Source organism: Aethalodelphis obliquidens, unplaced genomic scaffold (assembly GCF_003676395.1).
Source record: "Aethalodelphis obliquidens isolate GAN/ISIS:26980383/991018 unplaced genomic scaffold, ASM367639v1 scaffold12, whole genome shotgun sequence".
Taxonomy (NCBI): Eukaryota; Metazoa; Chordata; class Mammalia; order Artiodactyla; family Delphinidae; genus Aethalodelphis; species Aethalodelphis obliquidens.
In genome coordinates, this window is record NW_020837956.1 from 26040923 (window position 1) to 26063447 (window position 22525).

A 22525-nucleotide genomic window follows, 5' to 3' on the forward strand; every position below is an offset into this window, starting at 1 on the left:
GGGCCCAGCCGCTCCGCGGCATGTGGGATCTTCCCGGACCGGGGCACGAACCCGTGTCCCCTGCATCGGCAGGCGGACTCTCAACCATTGCGCCACCAGGGAAGCCTGGGAAGGTTTTTTTAAACAACCGTTTGGGAAGGTTTTTTAAAGAACCAGTCCCCACAGCCCTCCCTAGGTAATTTTGATTTAGCTTGTCCAGTATAGGGTCTGGGAATCATGTTTAAAGACCCTTTCTATACCTAGAGATCAGAATTACCATAGGAGAAATGGGGAAAAATTAGTTTTAAAAACTGCCCACAGTGATTCAGAGGCAGGCACGTCCCAGTACCCAGACATTTTCAAAAACAATTGGCCATTTCAAGGTGCTCCATCAAGTTCGGGGGGGCTCCCTGGGATAGAGCACCCTGACACTCACTAGGGGGCCTCCCGCAGGCCCGTGCACAGGTGTGGCAGGGAGCTTCTTGCTAGAGGGTGGGGCAGGGCTGACTGTGTGATTTTAAAGCCCACCTCTGACTTTGCATCAGCCACTGTGTCCCCCAGAGCTGTCTGCCTGATGCACAGCCATGTTCAGATTCATGTCGAATGTGAATGGAAGACATGGTTGGAAAGAAAGAGGCCATAGCAGAGGTAGTGGTGATGGTGGGGCTTCTTCAACCCATGAGAACCCCACTTGTGTCCATCTGTATAGACTCTGGGAGTAAACCATAGACCTCTCTGCTTTGGCGATTTTGTTTTACAAAATCTTCCTGCATCAAACACTTTGCACATTCCTCTCTGTCTATCCACTTGAGCATCCATGAAGACTCATCTCATGTTCTATTTTCTATGAAGCCTCCTTTTGCAACAACATCAGGTGTGGCAGAAAGAGTCAGAGGGAAAGTAACAGGCACCTCTGCACAGCTGAGCCTGAGGACGGTACTGGCCCCATGAGATGGGAGTCGGGTCTTAGCTTGGGGTCTTGGATTTAGGCCAGGAGCTGGTGGTACCTGGGCCTTTGCAAACCCCGACATGAACCCCCGCCGCAGCAGGCCTTGGTAGTGTTCAGCGCTGATGATGGCTGGCATGTCCCTGGGAGACACTAAGGCTCCACCCACATTAGGAGGCAGGGATTAATTTATCCTCAAGGTTTGTATGTCGTGAAAACAAACAACAAAATGAAACAAACCTTAAATCCAAAGACCTAAGCTTGGGTCAAATTCTGTGCATTTTCAGTCATATGCCAGAGATCTTGGACAAGTCAATGTGTCTTTTTGTTTTTTTTCAAGTCAATGTTTTTAATCATTGGCTTTCTCAGCTGTAATATTTGAGTACTAATGCATAATTGGGTTGTCAAAAACGACAGATTATATTCAGTGCTGTGTAAATTATAAATGTTATAGGAATGTGAAGAGCTGTTATTGTTATCTAAAACTAGTCTTGTGACAATTACAGAAAGCTTGCATTTGAGTCAAAGGGATTTTATAAAATTTTTTAGACCTTCTTTTTTAATTAATTTTTTTTATTGGAGTATAGTTGATTTACAATGTTGTGTTAGTTTCTGCTGTACAGCATAGTGAGTCACTTATACATATACGTATATCCACTCTTTTCTAGATTCTATTCCCATATAGGTCATTACAGAGTACTGAGTAGAGTTCCCTGTGCTATACAGTAGGTTCTTATTAGTTATCTATTTTATATATATTAGTGTGTATATGTCAATCCCAATCTCCCAATTTATCCCTCTCCCCCCCCGCCAGACCTTTAATTTTCAGAAAAAAAAGTATTTTTCTTTCCCCTCCATCCCCACCACCCCCTGCAAGGTACATTTATTGGATCCTTACTATGGATCCTGGCACTGGGGAGACCAAGAGGAACTGGATCAGGTTTATGCCTTCATACAGCTCATAGTGTAATGAGGGAGGGGCATTAAAGAAGAACTAAAATTTCCTAAATTGTGGTGCATAGTATGACAGGAGTGCCCTGGGTTCAGAGATTGGGCAGAGGAGGGGGTGATTAGGACGGAGGCAAGAAGAGCTTCTTAAGAAAACTGATATTTACACTGGGTCTTGAAGGAATTCTCCAGGAAGATGTGCAGGAGTGAAGTGTTCAGTCATTCAAAATGTGTCTGGCATGTTCTCAATGATACATTGTAGACACTCTGGATTATTCAGTTATATTCCTTGGAAAAGTGTTGGCTAGACTAAGACTCTAAGCTCTGTCTTCCTTACTGTGGGCAGCAGCAAGGTTCTCTGCTCTGTTCTCTCAGTCTCAGCTGGGCTGCTTTGTGTCTGTCCCACACCTGTGTTGTTCATGGGACAGCCAGAGATTGGGGCAGAATTTATAAGCAGAATGTAGGGCTCCCCATCCTGGGCTCATTCCCTTTTGGGTCACCTCCTCCTCTTCCCAGCAACTATGGGCGCCGTGAATTCTGTCCTCTGGTTCTGCAAGCTGGTAAGACTGTGGGATTTGCACCAGATTTTAGTTGTTCCACTTGCTGCTGACAGAAGTCTGCCTTCAGGTAAAAATGGGCAATCAACCCAGCACCATTCCCTTCTTCCAATTGTGGTCTCCTCTCTAGTTTCGTCTTGTTTTTGACACTTTCATGTAGCCGTTTTAAAAATATTCTCCACCGTTTATAGTTATCTGCAGGCGGGCTGCTCTAATAGGAGATACCTGGTCATCACACTTAAGAAGCAAACTGTTTAATTAGAGAGACAGGAATCCAACACAGGCAGAAGCCAGAGAATGACTCCAGAAACATGATATGGACAAGTGCATCATTCACTCACATATTTATTCATCCAACAAACCATTTTTGAGCATCCATCGTGGGCAGAGCTCTTCTCCTGGCACAAGATAACATAATGTTGGCTGTAGATACACACTCCATAGTCGTTCAAGCTAAGAGATTATTTAGAATAAGTTGATTTAAGAAGAGATCTGAAAACAACCACCACCACGTAGGGTTGGGCTTTGCAAAGGGGAGATAAAAATGGTCTACATTTTTGCTTTCCTGTATGGTCTCCACTAGCCCAGATAGCTATTGATCACTTGAATTGTGATTAGTCTGAAATGATATGTGCTGTAAATATAAAATACACATCAAATCTTATAGACTCGATACAAAAAAAGAATGTAAAATATCTCATTAATACTTTTTCGTAATGTACCCTTTTGGATATACTTAAGTAGATATATTATTATAATTTATTTCACCTGTTTCTTTTTACTTTGTGATGTGTACAGTTCTGACACCAGCTCAGTTCTCCACAAATTCAACTCAATTCTGACACTTATCTGGTTATTGGCAGAACCCACAGGCCAAGGGCTCCGTCCCACAAGACTGACCCCACTTCAGATGCCAATCACAACTCCATGTTGTCACCCGTGCTTCTGACCCACTGGCTATAGATTGGAGGTTCCCATCACCCCCCTCTTTGGGTTCAATTAATTTGCTAGAGTGGCTCACAGAACAAACAAACATTTTACTTAATAGATTACCAGTTTATTATAAAAAGTTATAACTCAGGAGTAGCCAAGTGGAAGAGATTCATAGGGCAAAGTATGCTGGAAGTGGTGCAGAGCTTCCATGTTCTTCCAGAATCCCCACGTGTTCACCAACCTGGACACTCTCTAAACCCTGTCCTTTTGCTTTTTTGTGGATGCTTCATTATATAGGTATGATTGATTAAATCATTGGCCACTGGCCATAAATTCCACCTCCAAGCCCTCTCCCCTCCCCAGAGGTCAGGGGGATGGGAAGGAAAGCTTCAACCCTCCAATCACACAATTGGTTCCTGTGGCAGCCAGCCATCATCTGTAGGTGTTTTCCAAAGGTCACCTTATTAACATAAACTCAGGTGTGGTTGAAAGGAGATTGTTATGAAAATCAAGTCACCTTTATTGCTCTCATCACTTAGGAAATTCCAAGGGTTTTAGGAGCTAGGAGCTAGCTAGTTAGAAATGAGAGGAAGACTGAATACATATTTCTTATTATAAATCACAATATTACAATGTTCCTATTAGAAAATGTAAAATTATATATGTAGCTCACATTATTTTTCTATTAGACTAAAGGTCAGTAAACTTTTTCTTTAAAGGGTCAGTTAGTGAATGTTGTAGGCTGTGCAGGCCACAGGGTCTCTGTTGCAACTGCTCTGTTATTTTAGTGCAAACACAGCATGATAATACATAAATGAATGTGTGTGGATATGTTACAATAAAACTTTATAGACACATATTTGAAGGTCATATAATTTTAATGTGTCCAAAAACATTATTATTCTTTTGACTGTTTTCCCCCCATCATTTAAATACATAAAAAACATTTTTAGTTTGCAGGACCTACAAAAACAGGTGGCAGGCTGAATTTGGCCTGTGAGCCATTGTTTGTCAAACCATGGTCTAGAACATCATTTTGAAGGACCTGAGAAACAATTGGCTTTGAAAAGTATCATGTTTAATAAAACCCTTTCCCATAATCATACCCTTTCCCATATGACTTTGCAGTATCAGTTAGTAGGGTAGATGGAGTGTATTTTCTCATCCCATTGACCATGGGCTTGACCATGGGACTTGTACTGGCTGGTGGGGTGTAGGTAGGAGTAGCCAGTTCCAGGTTGAGGCTTCAGAGGAATTGTGAGTTTACACCTACCTTCTTGAAATTACCTTCTTGTCATTACCATGAAACAAACTTCCTCTGAGTAGCTGTTGCCATTTTAGCCTGGTTCCCACACTAAGTACCGTGAAATACACCAGAGCACAAACAAGTTGAGATACACCAATCCCAGCCTAAATTTCAGCATGAAACAGAGCCACCTAGACAAGCCCCATACAGATCAGCAAATTCACAATGGACCCACAAATCTGAGATAGGTAAATGTTCACTGTGTGTTACAAAGTTTCTGTAAATGCTCATTACACAGCATTTGCTGACCACTACAAATTCTATTTTCATTTCACCTCACTTTATATATACACATTTTGTCCTAATCAGCAAAATCCGGGCATTTTCCTGCCCATCAAAAGAGGCACCATGGCCGCTGCATTAGAATTGCACTTGCTTCTAGGATTTCTCAGTGTAAAGTATTGTTTATTTCATGCTGACAATGGGAGAAAGACAGCCAGTTAATCTAGCTGCAATTGAATTTAGAAATAACTCAAATCTAATTTTACTCACTTCTTCATTCCCAAGTTACTCTTTCTGCTTCCTTTGGTTGTTTGTGTTTCAAATCATTTTCCACTGTTTATTTTTAATTTCTACTTTATTTTAATTATTTAATAGGTGGCATCTGTGCAGTGCCTGCCATTCATCAAGCAGTTTGTTTTCTGCTTCTGGAATCACAAAAATATTTAATCTGCTGTTTCAGTGATGTCACCACCACTCAGACTTTAGACAATAGGATACCATAGGATTCCTCCTTCTCTGGAAGAACAAAATTCTCTGAGGTGACCAGAGTCCTCTGAAAAGCTAGCACCCAAACTGTACCTGAGCCCAGGGAATAGCAAGTAAGGAGGTTTCCCCTCTTTCTCTGCTGCTTTTGAGAAAATGTATGTTTTCTTAAATCTTCCCAGGTAACGTGACATGGATGACACGTTGCATTAAGATTGCAATGGCCGTTTGCACCTCGGTGAGAACCAGCATGTGAGGTTAGGTGGCTCATCCCTAGCACCATCTGAACAGAATTTGATCCTGAATGTGGGTGGATTGAGCATGTAGGGGAAGGGTATGATACCTGGGAAACAGTGGTATGAGCATATTTAGTTGGGTTGCAAAGGAAAGGAAAACACATTGAGGGGAAAGTAGGGAGCGGTTTGGGGCTCTAGAAGGTTCCCTGGAGCCAAGCAGTAGGGTTTCGAGACAGACCAGTACAGTCTGCCCTAGAACAGATTGCAACTGGGCTGGGAAAATGATACACAGGAAGCAGCAGGAACAAACAAGAGAGATTCCTGCCTGGGTTCCCAGCCTCCACTCTGGGCCCTGAGCCATCTGTTCTGTTCTCTGCAGAGCAGCCGGTGTGAATGCTGTAAGTCTTACATCAGACTATGACTTTCCTCAAAACCCTTCCAGAGCTTTCTATCACAGCAAGAGTAGCACCAACATGGTTACCACCCTTGCTGAAACCCTGTCTCATCCCTGACCTCATCTCCTCCCTGCCTGCTGCTTGCTCATGGTTCCAGCGCACAGGCCTTGGTTTTGTTCATCTAAGGCACCTCTTGCCTCAGTCTTGGCACTAGGTGTTCCCTCCCCATGGAAACCTCTTCTTTCAGTCATTAGCATAGCTCATTTCTTCACTTCTTTTCAGTCTCTGCCCAAATGTCATCTCCTTAGTCTTTCTTTTATCACCTGAAATAACATCCTCAGTCATCATCTGTCCCTTGATACCACCTTATTTTCCTCCATAGCACTTATTACTACATTATCTTATATATATAGTTATAATTTCTTGTTAATTTCCCTCATTAGAACATAGATTCTTTGAAAGGGCAGGAAGTTTGCTTGTTTTGTTCTCTGCTGTACACCCAGTTTTGAGAACAGTGCCTGGTGTCTTGTAGACATTCCCAAATAGGGTGTTGAGTGAGTGAATGAATAGCCTCAGTGTCTGACTGTAAGGCTACATGCAATGTGATTGGGAGTGCTTGGCTTCTTGAAATTTCATCCAGCTGGTGTACTAAGTAGGTGCTAAATGGATATGTGGAGAGATAGATAAACAACTGATAGACTCCTGTGCCCCTGTACTGATATTGGACAGAGATAGATTGTGAGAAAGAATGAATGGAAGAGTCCATCTTAATAATATCTTTCCATTATCACACAAGGAAATAGACCATAACCAACCTAAGGAATTGATCTCAACTTTCAGAGTGTTGCCAGAGTGAGTTGGGGAGATGAAATGCATTCTCTGCCTCTTCAAGTAGGACCAGTGTGGAGGGCTTCTAAGGCTTATTGGAAATATTTTTATTTTTTTTTAGGAAGAACTTGTTCATCAGAGTCAGAGCTAGATGAACCCTGATGTTCCTCCATAATTTTTAGCCATTTATAGTCTCTCATTTTCATCTGAAAGCACCATAGTTTGAACCCATGTTGCTCCTTGTTCTTTTTCTTCTCTTATTTTATTTTTTCTACACTTTATCTTGTTTTATTTGTGTCAATACACAACAGTGTCTTCAAACAGCCAATGCTGGCATTACCTATAGGGCTGACCTGGTGGTAGGTGCTTCTTGGCTGGATTGGACTTTATTCCAGTGGGTATAGTCAGGGAGGACTTCTTGGAGGAGACAAGGCTTAAACTGGACATTGACATAAACTTGGAAAGAAAGAAAAGAAATTTAAGTACTGTAGTGCCAGCAAAAGGATCTGGCAATAACAAAAGGATCTGGAAGTGGCAGTAACTCCCTCCTACCTTTCCTGCTCTGTGAAAGAAATCCTCTCTCCAAGGTCTCATTATGTGTAGAAAGAGAGAAATAGGACAGTAGGTCCCCCTCTACTTAGCACTGAGTGTCTCGTGAACTTTCTCCCTTCACAGGGACAGTCACTCACGTTCCGGCCCCATCCTTCTGGGAACACACTTCTAGTAAACACTAACTCCTGCCCAAATTTCAATCTCCTGCCAAAACCTGGCCTCTGTTGACCCCCCACCCTCCTGCCCCAAGGGGTAGAAGAGGAGAGAAGGACATGAAACTGACAAATTGGCATAAATTTTAACCACAGTGGAGCTTATTTAGATATGTAACCAAAGTGGGCTAATAGCGTGGAGTCTTGGAAATGTAATTGGGGTAAATGGAGAGCAAATTACTGAACCACATGTTAAAAGTAGAAATTATAAAACAACAAAAACCTCACAAAACCCTAAAATTTGAATTTCTGTTTTCTCTATCACATCACTTAACTATATTTTGGGCTAAATGTGTATACTTATTACACATCTTCCATAGGGCAGAGAATGATCTAAGAGTCTTGGGTAAAAGGAGATGGTATTGATAAAGGAGCTTATGACCCAGAGGACATATTTCCTGGAACAAGCGGGTAGCTGCAGCTTCTAGATGATCGAGTTCAACCTAGTCGAAGATTTAATCCCAAGACCTGTAAAAAATAGAGAATGAATATTGGCTCTGGCTCCCTAAAAGGTACAGACTTTAGACTTACTGAAGGAACTAGAATTACAAAATTATCTCATCTCAGAAAAAAAGAAATGATCCTTCATACCATCTTTGCCTTTTAAAGGTAAGCTGTGTAATCAGCTGGCTTGTCAGGCTGTTTAACAAGGTAAAGAATATTAAAATATTTGTCTTGGCTTCTGCACTTTGTCAGTGCTATAAAAATCACAGGATAGAGCCTGCCGATCATTTATTTGACTGTTTGAATGAAGGAGTTTGATGGAGGCAACAGTCTGTAACTAAACAAGACGCCTGCAAAATTTGGGCGCCGGAAATACCATCTGGTGGCCGGATGGTATTTCCCAGAGTGGGTTCCAGAGCTGAATCAGAGGCAGCTTCCTCCACTGGGCAGGTGGGTGGAGAAATTAAGCTTCTGTGCTCCTTTGGAAAGTCATCAGTGATCTCTTCCTTTGCAAGGCTATTGAGGGGTGAAAACCCACCCTGGGGTTGCCATTATCACGGGGCTTATGCCGAGAATCTCCTTGTTTTCTTGCTCCGATAATGTTGTCAACTGTTGGGGTCTCTGAGCAATCTCCCTATGAGTAGTACTCCTCTTATCTTTCCTGGCGCTGAAGAAGTTATGAACTGAATGAAGAGTAAGAGTGTGTTCGAAACGTATCCCTGAGGACAGCTAAGTCGGAGGTCATGCTTACAGTTCTGTAGCCAAGTGGGCTTGTTGATTCTCAGCTCCAGAATGAAGCAGGCTCACCCACTCAACCCTGGTAGCACTGAACAGAACAGGGCTTGCTACAGGGAAAGGGCTACCCGGGCAAGAGTTTTGGGGGAACTCCTGTTCCCCCTGGACTGGCTGGTTCCCAGAAGTAATGAAGCTAGAGCTCAAGTGAGCATCCTTAGTTATTTTTCTCAAATTCACCAGTCAAATGAATGATGTGTTGGGAGATGGGGAGAGATCAAAGTCTGTCAACAATACAGTTCTCTCCACTTGGAAGGAAACTTCAGGAATGGAGAGAAAGCTTCCTCTACCTTTAAAATCAATTCATGTAGGCATGCTCCCCTTGCTGGCAGGCCAAGTTCTCAGCCATGTCTGCTCAGGTGTACTCCATCCTGTCTGCTCTGCAGCCTCCCTAATTCTTTTTTTTTTGTTTGTTTGTTTGTTTGTTTGTTTTTTTTGCGGTACGCGGGCCTCTCACTGTTGTGGCCTCTCCCGTTGCGGAGCACAGGCTCCGGATGCGCAGGCTCAGCGGCCATGGCTCACGGGCCCAGCCGCTCCGCGGCACGTGGGATCTTCCCAGACCGGGGCACGAACCCGTGTCCCCTGCATCGGCAGGCGGACTCTCAACCACTGCGCCACCAGGGAAGCCCGACCTCCCTAATTCTTAATGCAGACACAGTTGTTCCAACTTCAATCTGCTGTGTTAAAGATTAGTGCCCATGCACCAAACACAAATAGAGGGACGCATGGCAGTAAGGCGACTCTTAGACCCCCTCTCTGCTGTGTTTCCCAAGGCTTCTCCCAGGCTGTGGACTGGTATTATCTCCCATTTATGGGAAGGCATCCGTGTTCTCCAGGACCTCTCCCGCACTGTAATTCATGCTGCATGCTATCACTGGACTAGTTTTCTGAAAACACTACTCTTACTGAGTCACTCAAACTCTATGAGTCTCCATTTCCTCATTGGTAAAATGGATATGTTTATGTTTTCCCTGCTTGCCTATCTCTATTGTTGTTGAAAGGACAAACAAGACCATGGATGGAAAAATGCCCTGTAACTTGAAAACTGTCATGTGTATGTGGATGTACCAGCCCACCTTAGGGACCCTCATTTCTTTCTATTGTCTATCAGATCGAGTTTGCACTATTGAGCTTGGTGTTCAAAGCCTTCATAATCAGACATGTTCCAGACCTCCTCTCCCCTTGTTACCCTACAGTCCTGGTTCTTTTTTCCTTCCCTACCTATCCCTCTGGGAAGCTTTCCTGATTGCTCCTACCCTCAGGATTCTTCCTCTCATCTGAGCTCTTACAGATTCTGTAGTTGGAATAAATGCATGTCAACCACAGCTGTACATTAGAAACACCCAGAGAGCTGTTAGATGATATTGTTGTCTGCATCTCACCCCAGAACAATTGAATTAGAATCTTTTGGGGTGAGGCCAGGATCACTGTTTTCTAAAAGCTCTCCAATGACTCTAATGTACAGCCAGGGTAAAGAACCCCTATTGTATACCATACACTCAGCATTGAATTGCTTTGGTCTCATGAGTACATCTTTTCCCCCTAATTGCTCTTTGAATTTCCCATAGGACAGAGGCCCTGCCCCGTCTCCCCCTCCCCTCCTTCCTTCTGTTGTGCCTTTTGTCTCTCCTGGACACATCTGGCTTCTGTGGGTTATCCTTACCAAATTTACCTTAGGACACATTCATCTGCCCCTCTTCTTGTCCCCCAAATCTGAGCTCAGCAAGCTTTAGTAAATACTGTGTGGTGGGCCATAGATTGAGTCCAGTCTGAGCTCACCCATGGAGTTCAAGTTTATCATGTATGCTTGAGTATGCGTGGTGGACTGGTGAGGCGCATTAACGAGAAGTCTGTTTGTATAAGGGACCCATCAGCTCTTGGGAGAGGATTCATTTTTTGAGGTGGGGGAGTCAGGAATCAACAGAAGTGAACATTTAGAACCAGATGCCCAGAACCAACCTTAGGAGGCAGGGGGGAGGTATATTCATGGAAAAAAATTCTCTGATGGATATATGTGTTCAGGGCTTGGGTGCTTAAGATAAATGTCATTTAGCGGTGATACTGTGGTTCACACTTCATTAAATAGTACACACTGGAATTCCTTCATGTTCTGGCCTCACTATTTCCCCTCTTTGCCAACAGAAAGCTATGTGGGAGTTTGTCAAAACCTTCTGGGGATTTGGTGGTTCTAATTGTGGAAAAGAGCATCACTTAGAGCTCAAGGATGGAATTCCTGTTTTCAACAGACGCATTCCCTATTACATTTGTTTCTCATTCATGCATGAGATGAATTCATTCTCATTCATGTAGAGAGACCCTGCACATCCGTGATTATACACCCACTCAAGTACAACCCTTCCTGCATCGGGCTTGTTCTAGTTATGGTCATTCTTGCAGCTTGGTCAACTCTGGGCAACTTCCAGGTTGGTTGCAGTTTTAAGGAAATGCTCCCGTTTCATTTCTGTTGCTCTTTTATACGATGTTGGAGTTTGATACAAATTCCAAGCTTTATTCACCAGGTCTTCTGCTTCCCAGGGTCTTTTTGAATCTCTCCCATGCTTAGTTGCTCTTCAGTGCACATCTGACCTCTATGGACTATACTGAGTAATTTTGCTTCAGGACACATCTATTCTTTGGCACCTGTTTCCTAAGACGCCTTGCTCTGGTTTGTGAAAAAAAAAAAAAAAAGAAAAACACAAAGCTTGATTGTATTGTTCTGTTGGTGCTGAATACTGAGTATCTTCTCACAGATACAGAAACTTCAGGCTGCCCATCGTACTTCATTTCCAGCGTTAGCTAGTACCCTTTAAATCTCTCTCCTAATCAGTCATTCGTCATAAACTCAAGAGTTGGCTTGACTTGCAGGCTCATTGTTAACAGTGACTAAGGCATCTTATAATGTCAATCACACCTGTTACAAATGTCTTAGCTTAATTCATACTGGATGATTTTGTATCTACGGAACGCCTGATATTTTAGGACTACGGATCAGTGCCCAATAGCGAATACTGCACTATGGTATGTGGTGGGATCATAGTCAAGTCCAGTCTGTGTTCACCAATGGAATTCAAACCTGTGGTGTGTGTGTGGTGGACTGGGAGGGTGGGTCAAACAAAAGCCCTTCCCGGTTTATTGGCTGGCTCTCTGATGGCTGACTGGCTCGAATCCTTCTTGACTTGCCTTCTTGCCTAGATTTGTTCATCTCTTTCTGTTGTTTCTGATTCTTGGAAGTCATGCCCCTCTCTTGGGACCTCTGCACACTTAGAACTCCAAGAACTTCCCTCTTCACGGTCAGAAAAGAAAGTGTTGGTGAACTGAGAACTGGGAGAGTAGTGCCTACGAGTGTTGCCAGGGCTTTGGTCTGATGGTGAGCCAGCCAGGAGGTGCCCTCCCTGATGGGAAGTTTAATACTAAGTAACCCATAGATGTATCTCCTTCACAACAGATTCTTCTGAAACAGTCCACAACTATTTAGATTACTTCCCAGTCCTAGCTAATAGGTTTAGTAAGACATATCCCAGATACAGTTTCCCAGTCTCTTTGTGACTCAAAGGTTTCGGACTGATGTGGCCATAGCATCAAGGCTCATTATTTGTCCTGGCATTACACGTGTGTGTGTGCGTGTGTGTGTGTGTGTGTGTGTGTGTGTGTTTATGGTCTGCAGTGATGTATGCCACCTGCTATATCCCACAAGCCTGCTGGGTAGCATAAGAGTATTTTTGCATTTGCGGGATGCTTTTCAAAGTTGGCATTTATTTCAATAATTTCTCCTCCTTCTCTCAGGGTCAGTGGGCACATCTGTGGAGACTGCACCCCTTGTTTCCTGGCACTGGAGGAGATTAGTGAGGACACCTGGTTTCTTCTCATTTTGCACAGAGAGAGAGAGAGGCTCAAGGGTTGTGGGCTCAGCGGTGAGTATCTGAATCTCATGGAGACATTTCAGCAAGTGTGCTGGGTGGACATATGCTTGCAGTTATTTTTTCAGTGTTGGGAATAGAGCCAGAAGTACTTTATTTCATTCATTCCTTTGTTCAACATGATTTAGGTTGCTAATGTGTGTCATTCCTTGTTTTGAGAGCTATGGTGGTAGGGAAGACAGATTTTTATAAAACATCTCTGCCCTTAGGTCTGGGGAGGCAAAACACACACACACACACACACACACACACACACACACACACACACACACCAGAGTTAACATAGTGACACGAGTGAGAAGAACACAGCCCGAGATGCTCATTAGGCTGGGCGCAGGGGGCTGTCAGTCTGAAGAGCTGACCCCCTGGCTACTGCCATGATCGAGTCTTCCGCTCCCTATTCATTCACAGGGCTAACTGGTCTAGCTGAGAGCAGAAATCAGCACAAAGAAGGAAAAGAACTACTCCTGGTTTATGCTGAATGGAACGGAGAAAACAGGGGTCCATCTGTTTTGTGTCAGTGTTACAAGATTCAGACGTGCCTTTGTTGAATGGCTTTCCTAGAGTTTCTGGGTCGTCTAGTTCCATAAGAGATGCAGTTGCTGAAAATAAACACTCTTTCCTGAAATAAAAGCAATAGATCTGTGTACTCAGTGTCCAGTGACTCCAGCCCTTGGAGGGATCTGGAAGAGACCCCAGCTGCACCCAAAATTGTGCCTGGCAGGGATACTAACAGGTGGAGATGTGAGGAAGGAGAGATTTACTCAGAGGACTGAATTGAGATCAGTTATTGATTCATGAAGACATTTCTATTTGGTGTGAGGGGCAAAGGTCTCTCACTGAACTTCCGCTGAGGGTGAGCTACACCAGGCGGTCAGGCAAAAGAAGTTTCAGTCAGGGGCCTTTTCCACTGGCCCTCATGCTCCCCCACAGGTAGGAGGATATTTGAAAAATAGGAAAGAGGAGAGACCAAATTTTTTTTGATGCATTTTTGATGGATCCAAGTGTTGTGGAAAAGAAAGAGGAGAGTCTCCCCTTCTCCATCTGGAGGTGGATCTCCAAGGGGTATCTGGTTTGTGATCTTTTATTCATGCTCATAATCCGTTTGGCTCTATCTTTGGGAAATTACTTCTATTCAGTGCACTTAATTGCTTAAATTGCTTTGAGTTTGCTGCATTTAAAATATTTGGTAAAAGACACGTGGAAACATTGACAGTAAAATGTGTATCAGGTGAAAATAAACTTCACAGATTCCCAGACCTAGTTTCATCTTGTAAATACTGAATTTGGAGTCCCAGGAAATAGCTGAGAGGCTATTAATTTTTTGCTTGTCCACGAACAGAAAATAAAAGAAATAACAATCATAGTTATGAATTTTTGAACACCTATAAAATGTTAGGCACTCAGGATTTTACATCAAATTCAAAAAACAAAGATGAACGAATCTGTGGTTCTGCTCCTGCCGACTCTGTGATTTTAGGGGCCTGGTCTCTGTGACCACTTATGGTGCTCAGTGAAGCCCATCCAGCCAAGTTGGGGGAAAGTTCCAGAAAGATCTCCCCTCACCCGCCTTTCTGCTTTGAGGAGAACCCTGTAATACCTTTTAGCTTTTATGTGTGGCTTGGGGACCTCTTTCCAGCAAGCCAGCAGAATTGGCACTGACTTTCTCAAACCTGAGAAAGTTGGAGCTGCCTAATAGCAGAGAAGTGACCGCAGCAGCTTCCAAGGAGGCCTTTGAATCTTGGCTCTGTTGCAGTACTTGACTGTTTCTAACTGTGCATCTGAGGGCATGTTCCCTTTTTTATTTACACTTGGATTTACTTGATCCTGCTGACCTCTTTCCAGACAGCATCTGTATTGCTTGTTACAGCAAATCAGAAAAGTGACCTGCTCATTCATTCATGAAGTTTTATCAGTTGCCTGTGGTGGATACATTACTGCAGAAGGGGCTTAAAGCAGGTGCTCTGAGCTCAAATGTCCAACCTTCCTTAGCCTTGGTGTTGGCTGGGACAGGGGGTCCAAAAATCTGTAGACCACGTGCTTATAGTTCTGTTCTGACCTAACTGGTCATTTAGGAAGACTTCTTGACCTTTGGAGAAGTGCTGCCTCTGAGGAGGCCTTTGGTTTATCCAGTGATGTGGACAGGAGGGGGAGGATGTGTCCTGTACATGAGGAATTGTCCCACATCCTGCATGAATTGTGAATATCTCAGTAGATGCTGGTGTAGGTGAAAACACTTTTGTCAATTAGCTGAGCCTAGGTCTTAACCGTTCTACATATAACACAAAGTGTTTTGTGTATAACGCTGATCTGCACTGACTTTCCCAGGGACTATATCTACTGTGTAAATTGAGAAAATATTGCACGTTATGATGTTCAAAAATTTATCAGGAATTGCTCACATCCTTCCCATCATGGAAAATCATTGTCACTGATGGCAACGCCTCTCATGGTATCGGAATTGCCCACAGATTGTAGCAATCTGTGCTTCTAGCTGTCTCATTCCTGGCGAGGCTATGTAAAGACACAAGCGTCTGGCCATTTCGCCATGTCTTCTAGTTAGTCATCCTCCTGAGTATTTACAGATTGAAAGAAGTGCTATTTCATACATTCTTTCCCATGTATTTCTCCATGACATTCTAGTTAGTACGTTATATTGGTATTTGTCTTTGCATGTTTTAAATTGCTGCTGCTTTTTTCCTAAGAATACAGTTCTGTTGTGAAATGGGGTGAGGATGTACTTTGTTTTGCTTAGAACTTTACCAGGAGTTGCTCACCATTTTGAAAAATGAACTCACTGATAGAAATAGCACTCAGAGAATGAGTCGTAAATACAAGACACTTGATTAGCCTGCATTTTTAGGTATCACCTTCATGGTGATTCTTTCAGATATAGATGTGAACATCTCATGACTTAATGTCTTCCAGTATAGGCATGATCCCTTACATATTGAGTTATGCATTTCATTGTAGATTATTTACTTTAATCACTCCATTTACTTAGGACAATATATTTCTATTATAAAAAGTGATGTGGGTCAGATATATTATCCATGACTTTCAAGTCGGGTCATTATTAAAAGCTTGTTATAAAAAGGGAACGTTGGTTCTGACAGGGCTCTGATGAGAAGCTCTGAGGAACAGCCTTGGTGCAGGTCAGTTTCTGGCACAAAGGAAGCCCCTTTGTGGGTCAACATGGGCAACCAACTTCCCGTTTCGGGCTTTCCCCTAGATGGCTCATGTCTTGGTTCAAGGTCAATTTGCTAAATATCATTTGGAAATTTATATATTGTTCAGTTGATCTAAAATTCAACTTCCTTCTAAGTGTTTTCCTTTTCATTCAGTTGTTCTGTAATACTATTTTGTACCTTTTCCTCTAGAACACACTATGACATTTGTCTTACCAATCTCTCTCTGTATATGTATGTATAAAGACACACATTTCTCTTTTTTTCCCTAATACATTTGAGATTAAGTGCACAGGGATACCCTATTGTCTCTAAGGACTTTAGTATGTATTTCCTAAGAACAAGGACACTCTCCTCTAAGACCACATTACACCTCTTGCAATCAGGAAATTGACATTGATATCTTACTACCATCACATATACACGACCACAGTTCCCATTCACAGGCCTAGCTTGTCCCAATAATGCTGTTTATGGACGCAGGAGCCAGTTCAGGTTCACTCGTTTCATTTAGTTGTCATATGGCTTTCTGGTCTCCTTCAATCTGTAGCGGTTCCTCTGTCATCCTGGTCTTCCATGGCCTTGATGTTTTTAAAGGGGCTAGGACAGTTACTTGGTAGATGGTTCCACAGTTGGGCATTGTCTGGGGTTTCCTCATCAATAGATTTCAGGTTGTGCATTTTTGGCAGGAACGTCACAGAGGTGATGTTGTGTTCTTCTCAGTGTGTAATTTCAGAAGACACATGATATTGGTTTTCCCATTACTGATAAGGATAAAACAGTGAACTTTTATCACTTAGTTAAAATGGTAACCATCAGGTTTCTCCATTGTAAAGCTAATTAGTAGGTATTTTTAAGAGCAGATCCTGTGATACTATGTACATATGCTCTTCCTTATCAAACCTTCACCCTAGAGTCTACTGGTGAATCTTGCCTGAATCAGTTGTCCAATGGCAATTTTCTAATTGCATGGTGCCTTCTACACTTACGAGTTGGCATTTCTATGTAAGGTAGAACTACTATGTATAGATGTATGTACTTATGAGTTCCTATTTTATTCAGTGGGTTATAATCCCTTACCATTGGCATTTATTTTGATGCCCAAGTTGTTTTCAACTTGGCTGGTGGAACACCTGTCAAGCTGGATTCTGCATCTTTTAGGCACGTTCCTATCATTCCATCACAAGATGGTCCAGGCTTGGTTCCCTGCCACAGCCCTGGAATCAGCCATTTTTCCAGGAATCCCTGGTGCCCTTTAGAAACCAGGATCTGGTGCTGGGTGTGTTCATTGCTGCTTGTTTGTCTTGCTTCCAGGCCTTCTCAGCAGACAGAGCTAGAATCGATCTCTCCTTTCTTTTTCTCTCTCTCTCTCGCTACATATCTATGTCTACTGCTATGTACATGTATATTTATCTATTAGGAACCGTAACTTTACATCAGTATCCCTAAATACAATCTCACATTGTGAGGTTTATTCTAGACTTCTCCTTTCCATACTTGTACCTGCATTCTCAACAATGAGAAACCTGGCTTGCACATTCTTACTTTATTGACTTATTTCTCAATCACCTTGTAAGTAACCAGTCTTCCAATCACAGGAGCCATTTCCTCGGCCAAGCACTGCCAACTCCCGCTGCTCCTCACATGCTGGAAGATTTCTCCTCCTCCAGCCCTGGTTGCTTGCCACCTGAGAGTTTGCCTACAGATATTTTTGAAGTTATGTGTAAAGGAAAGATTATATTGTCTACAAATTTTATTTCAGGATAATGGAGCAGTGTTGGAGGAGGTCATTGAGAGGATGTGACTCTTGGTTGATCTCCAAGCTGGACCCAGGCAATAGGAGGCTCCTCACCCCTCCCCTGTCCTCGGAATGTACATTTCACCCCACATTCTCCCAGAGGGAGCAGGTTTCGAGGATGTAGCCTTGAGAGTGTAAGGTGTGGTTGAGACCATCTGGACTGAATACTTACGAACCTAGTTAAGGCCTCTCTATAAACTTTTCAGATTGTGGCAGGTGCGCGCAGAGATCTATTCATTTTACAGCTGCCCAAGCCTTGTATGTAAGTCCCTTGCTTATTAAACCTGCACCTACCCGACTCTGGAGAGGTCTGCCTCTTTTTTCCACCTCTCCTTGCCCTCTGTGTCTGGGGGCCAGGTTTTGAACCAACAGGCAGTATATTGTTATAGTGACACATATATTAGATAAGTGTTTATTTTTAATGATATACCATATCAGTTTTCTGCTCACAGCTATTTCCTATGTATCCTATCTTCCATCTGATTTCAATTTTATATGTCTGAAAAGTAACTTTATTTTGCCTTTTTTCCAAAATAATAGTTTAGCTGGATATAAACACTACAAAGTGTTTTTCCTTCACCATTTTGAGTATGTTACTCCTTTGTCATCTGGTATCTAAATTTGACTTTGGGATGCCTGCTGTCAACTAAATTTGATAGCTCTTTCTAAAGGTAGATTTTAAGATCCTTCTTATTACTTTTAATGCTCTGTAGTTTCACTATGATATGTCTAGGTATAGATTTATTTTTATTTTTCCCCTTCTGATAAGTGGAGGGAAACTTTGTTCTCAAGATTTCTGTCTTTGTCTAATTCTGGAAAATTCTCAGCTTTTAAATATTGTTTCGATTAAAGACCTAAATGTAAGGCCAGACACTATAAAACTCTTAGAGGAAAACATAGGTAGAACACTCTATGACATAAATCACAGCAAGATCCTTTGTGACCCACCTCCTAGAGAAATGGAAATAAAAATAAACAAATGGGACCTAATGAAACTTAAAAGCTTTTGCACAGCAAAGGAAACCATAAATAAGATGAAAAGATAACCCTCAGAATGGGAGAAAATATTTGCAAATTAAGCAACTGACAAAGGATTAACCTCCAAACTTTACAAGCAGCTCATGCAGCTCAATATCAAAAATACAAACAACCCAATCTAAAAATGGGCAGAAGACCTAAATAGACATTTCTCCAAAGAAGATATACAGATTGCCAACAAACACATGAAAGAATGCTCAACATAACTAATCATTAGAGAAATGCAAATCAAAACTACAATGAGGTATCACCTCACACCAGTCAGAATGGCCGTCATCAAAAAATCTACAAACAATAAATGCTGGAGATGGTGTGGAGAACAGGGAACACTCTTGCACTGCTGGTGGGAATGTGAATTGATACAGCCACTATGCAGAACAGTGTGGAGTTTCCTTAAAAAACTACAAATAGAACTACCGTATGACCCAGCAATCCCACTACTGGGCCTATACCCTGAGAAAACCGTAATTCAAAAAGAGTCATGTACCACAATGTTCATTGCAGCTGTATTTACAATAGCCAGGACATGGAAGCAACCTAAGTGTCCATCAACAGATGAATGGGTAAAGAAGATGTGGCACATATATACAATGGAATATTACTCAGCCATAAAAAGAAACGAAATTGAGTTATTTGTAGTGAGGTGGATGCACCTAGAGTCTGTCCTACAGAGTGAAGTAAGTCAGAAAGAGAAAGACAAATACCATATGCTAACACATATATATGGAATCTAAAAAAAAAAAAAAAAACGTTCTGAAGAACCTAGGGGCAGGACAGGAATAAAGACACAGACTTAGAGAATGGACTTGAGGATATGGGGAGGGGGAAGGGTAAGCTGGGATGAAGTGAGAGAGTGGCATGGACTTATAAATACTACCAAATGTAAAATAGCTAGTGGGAAGCAGCTGCATAGCACAGGGAGATCAGCTAGGTGCTTTGTGACCACCTAGAGGGGTGGGATAGGGAGGGTGGGAGGGAGACGCAAGAGGGAGGAGATATGGGAACATATGCATATGTATAGCTGATTCACTTTGTTATAAAGCAGAAACAAACACACCATTGTAAATCAGTTATACTCCAATAGAGATGTTAACAAAATAATAATAATAAATAAATAAATAAATATTGTTTCTATGCCATTCCCTCCATTCTCTTCTTCTGGAAGACTCAACCCATGTTTGTGCCTCTTATTTTACTCCATCTTTCCTAGTGGATCTTCCACAGTTCTTATTTTTTCTCTCTGCACAGCCTCTGGGTAGACTTCTCAGCACCATCTTTTCCAACACTAACTTGCTTTCACCTGTTTTCAGGCTAGATTTTATCCCGTTTATTGCTTTAAAAATTCATTTATATCCATTACTATAATTTTCATTTATAAAACTTCTTACCCATTCATTTTCATATCATTTTTTTGTTTCATTTTTGCCTTTTACCATAATTTTTGCTCATTTAAAGGGTGCTATTCTTTCATTAATCCACCTAGACATACTTATTTCCATGCTTCAATAAAGGAATATAAGGGATATAGATTGGTTTTTTTTGTCTCAATGACGCCGTACATTTGTTTTATTTCCTAGTGTTATATTTCTTTACATGGTTGGAATTTTGATTTATGGCTCCATTTTGAGGGGAGTTCTTATTTGTTCTTTGCTATTCTCTCTTTCTTTTTTCTCCTGCTAATGCTCACTCCTATCTGAGTGGCTATGTGGTTACCATTCCATAAGCCTAACCCTGATCCTGAACAGGTCCTATAATGGTGGTATTTATTTCCACCCCAGTTGTGTGATCAGGGAAATTACTAGCCCTCTTCCTGAGCTAGTGGGTATCTTGCTTAGTTCCTGATCTTGGGGCTGGACTCGTATTGCTTTCTTCTTCCTTTCTCAAGTGATGAGCGCATGTGTTGCAGGGAATGTTGTGCGGCAATCCACCCTCTAGCTTTAGGCAGTGAGCCTGCTTCTAGCCCCTTGTTGTCCCAGAGGCATTGAAATCCTAGTTACCATTGCCTTGGTCTGGGTCTGTGACTTCAGAGCTGTTTATGTTTTGGAATTGCTGTTGTGTTTCTCATCCATGAAGACATTTACTTGTTTGTGAGCCCAGTGATATTTTTGTGTTGTTTTAATAGATCACTCCTGCACGTTTGGAACCAGGGTGGTAATGTCAAGTGTGAACTTGCTGAGCTATTTTGATTGAAAGTTTCTTCCTTCCATTAAACAGAAGTCACATGCTAGCAGAATACTTCTGAACTTCTAGAAGCTGCTGGCATATATTCTCAGGTCAGAGCTTCAAGAGCTTTTATGTTCATCCCGCACTGAATGGCAGAGTCCCACATGCATGACTAAGTCAGACCTTGCCTACCTCTCCATGCAGGAGATTTTCTGAGGCGAGTTGGTTCCAGTGGATACGTCTCAGTGTGGTTCACACATGTAAAAATCTTCTCTGGTATATTCACCTCTCTCGCTGGAGCACAAAGGGCACACTTGACACACGTAGTCTTAGTTTCAGAAGGAAACTCAGAGATGTATAAATCCAGCCTCCCTTCCCACATGGACATACACATTAGTGATTCTTAGAAAGGCAATTTGATTTTTCAAAATCCACTGAATTGTTGCCCAAGGCAATCTTTACAGATCCTAAAGAGCAACATAACCCTTGCTGACATCTGCACAGAGTTAGAAAGTTTTCTTGCTATCAAGTCCAAATTGACCCCCTTGTAACTGACTCCATAATGACACAAATGATACTCCTGACATGAGAGCTGTTCAGACATAGGAAGACATTCAGTTTTATACTCTGAATTTCCTCTTCTCTGGTGTAAATCCTCCTATTTCCTACAGCACTCTTGCCTATAACACAGATATCTCATTTTTCTGTGGCCACCTCTTGATAGGTGTTGTGTGTTTTCTTAGCCATTTATTTGGGCTAGAGTGCTTATGCAAAGGAACAGGCAACTCTGATTTTCAAAAGATAAGAGAGGACGGTCCAGTTTGGTATCTCAGTCCCAGCTCCCCTCAGCCATGAAAAGGATTCAGTTGGCTCCATGGCTGTCTTCATGGTTTAATTGGATGGTGTGATTACATTTGCTTACAGCCAGCATAGGTCATGCAGCCCATGCTTCCCCCAGGCCTGTGTCCAGAATCCTAAGTTTCTACTTTGGGATGGTAAAGTATTCAAAGTAGTTCTCCAATCCTGCCTTTGCCTCTGTTGTAGCCTGGGAATGGCTACTTGCAAACCACTTCCGTAGACAGGGTAATGGCATATTGATTGTTGAACAGGTGGTAGGGGTGCAGCTTGACTTTTAGATATAATTCTGCTTTCTGCCTTTTGGCTTGGGGCTGGAAGGTGTTCATGCTTTAATCTTATTGTGGAATAATTTCAATGCTTGCTGATATTTTTGACTTTCATTTCTTCCTCCTCCCCCTCCCCTCCTCCTCCTCCCCGTCCTCCTCCCCCTCCTCTACCTCCTCCTCCTTCTTCTTGTACTTCTTCCTCTTCCTCTTCCCCTTCCCCTTCCCCTTCCCCTTCCTCTTCCCCTTCCCCTTCCCCTTCCCCTTCCCCTTCCCCTTCCCCTTCCCCTTCTCCTTCTTCTTCTTCTTCTGGCACAGACTGACATGGCACACTGGGACCATGTGAGAATTAGGCAAAGAAAAGCTGATCTGAATCACTAAACCGAGGCTCTGGAAAGAATAGATCCTCATTCAGCAGAATGAAGTGAACCTGTGAGCTGAATGTTTTAGGGGAATATTTCCCAAAG

General features: G+C 42.5%; 1 long non-coding RNA gene across 2 annotated transcripts in view; it reads left to right on the plus strand.

Annotated features, from left to right (window-relative positions):
* Nucleotides 1–22525, plus strand: part of LOC113624000 (uncharacterized) — a 342352-nt gene that overhangs the window by 189441 nt on the left and 130386 nt on the right. For both annotated transcript variants that reach the window (XR_003434160.1, XR_003434159.1), the window contains exon 6: nucleotides 12617–12744. This is a non-coding gene — a long non-coding RNA (uncharacterized LOC113624000). The remainder of the gene's footprint in view (nucleotides 1–12616; nucleotides 12745–22525) is intronic.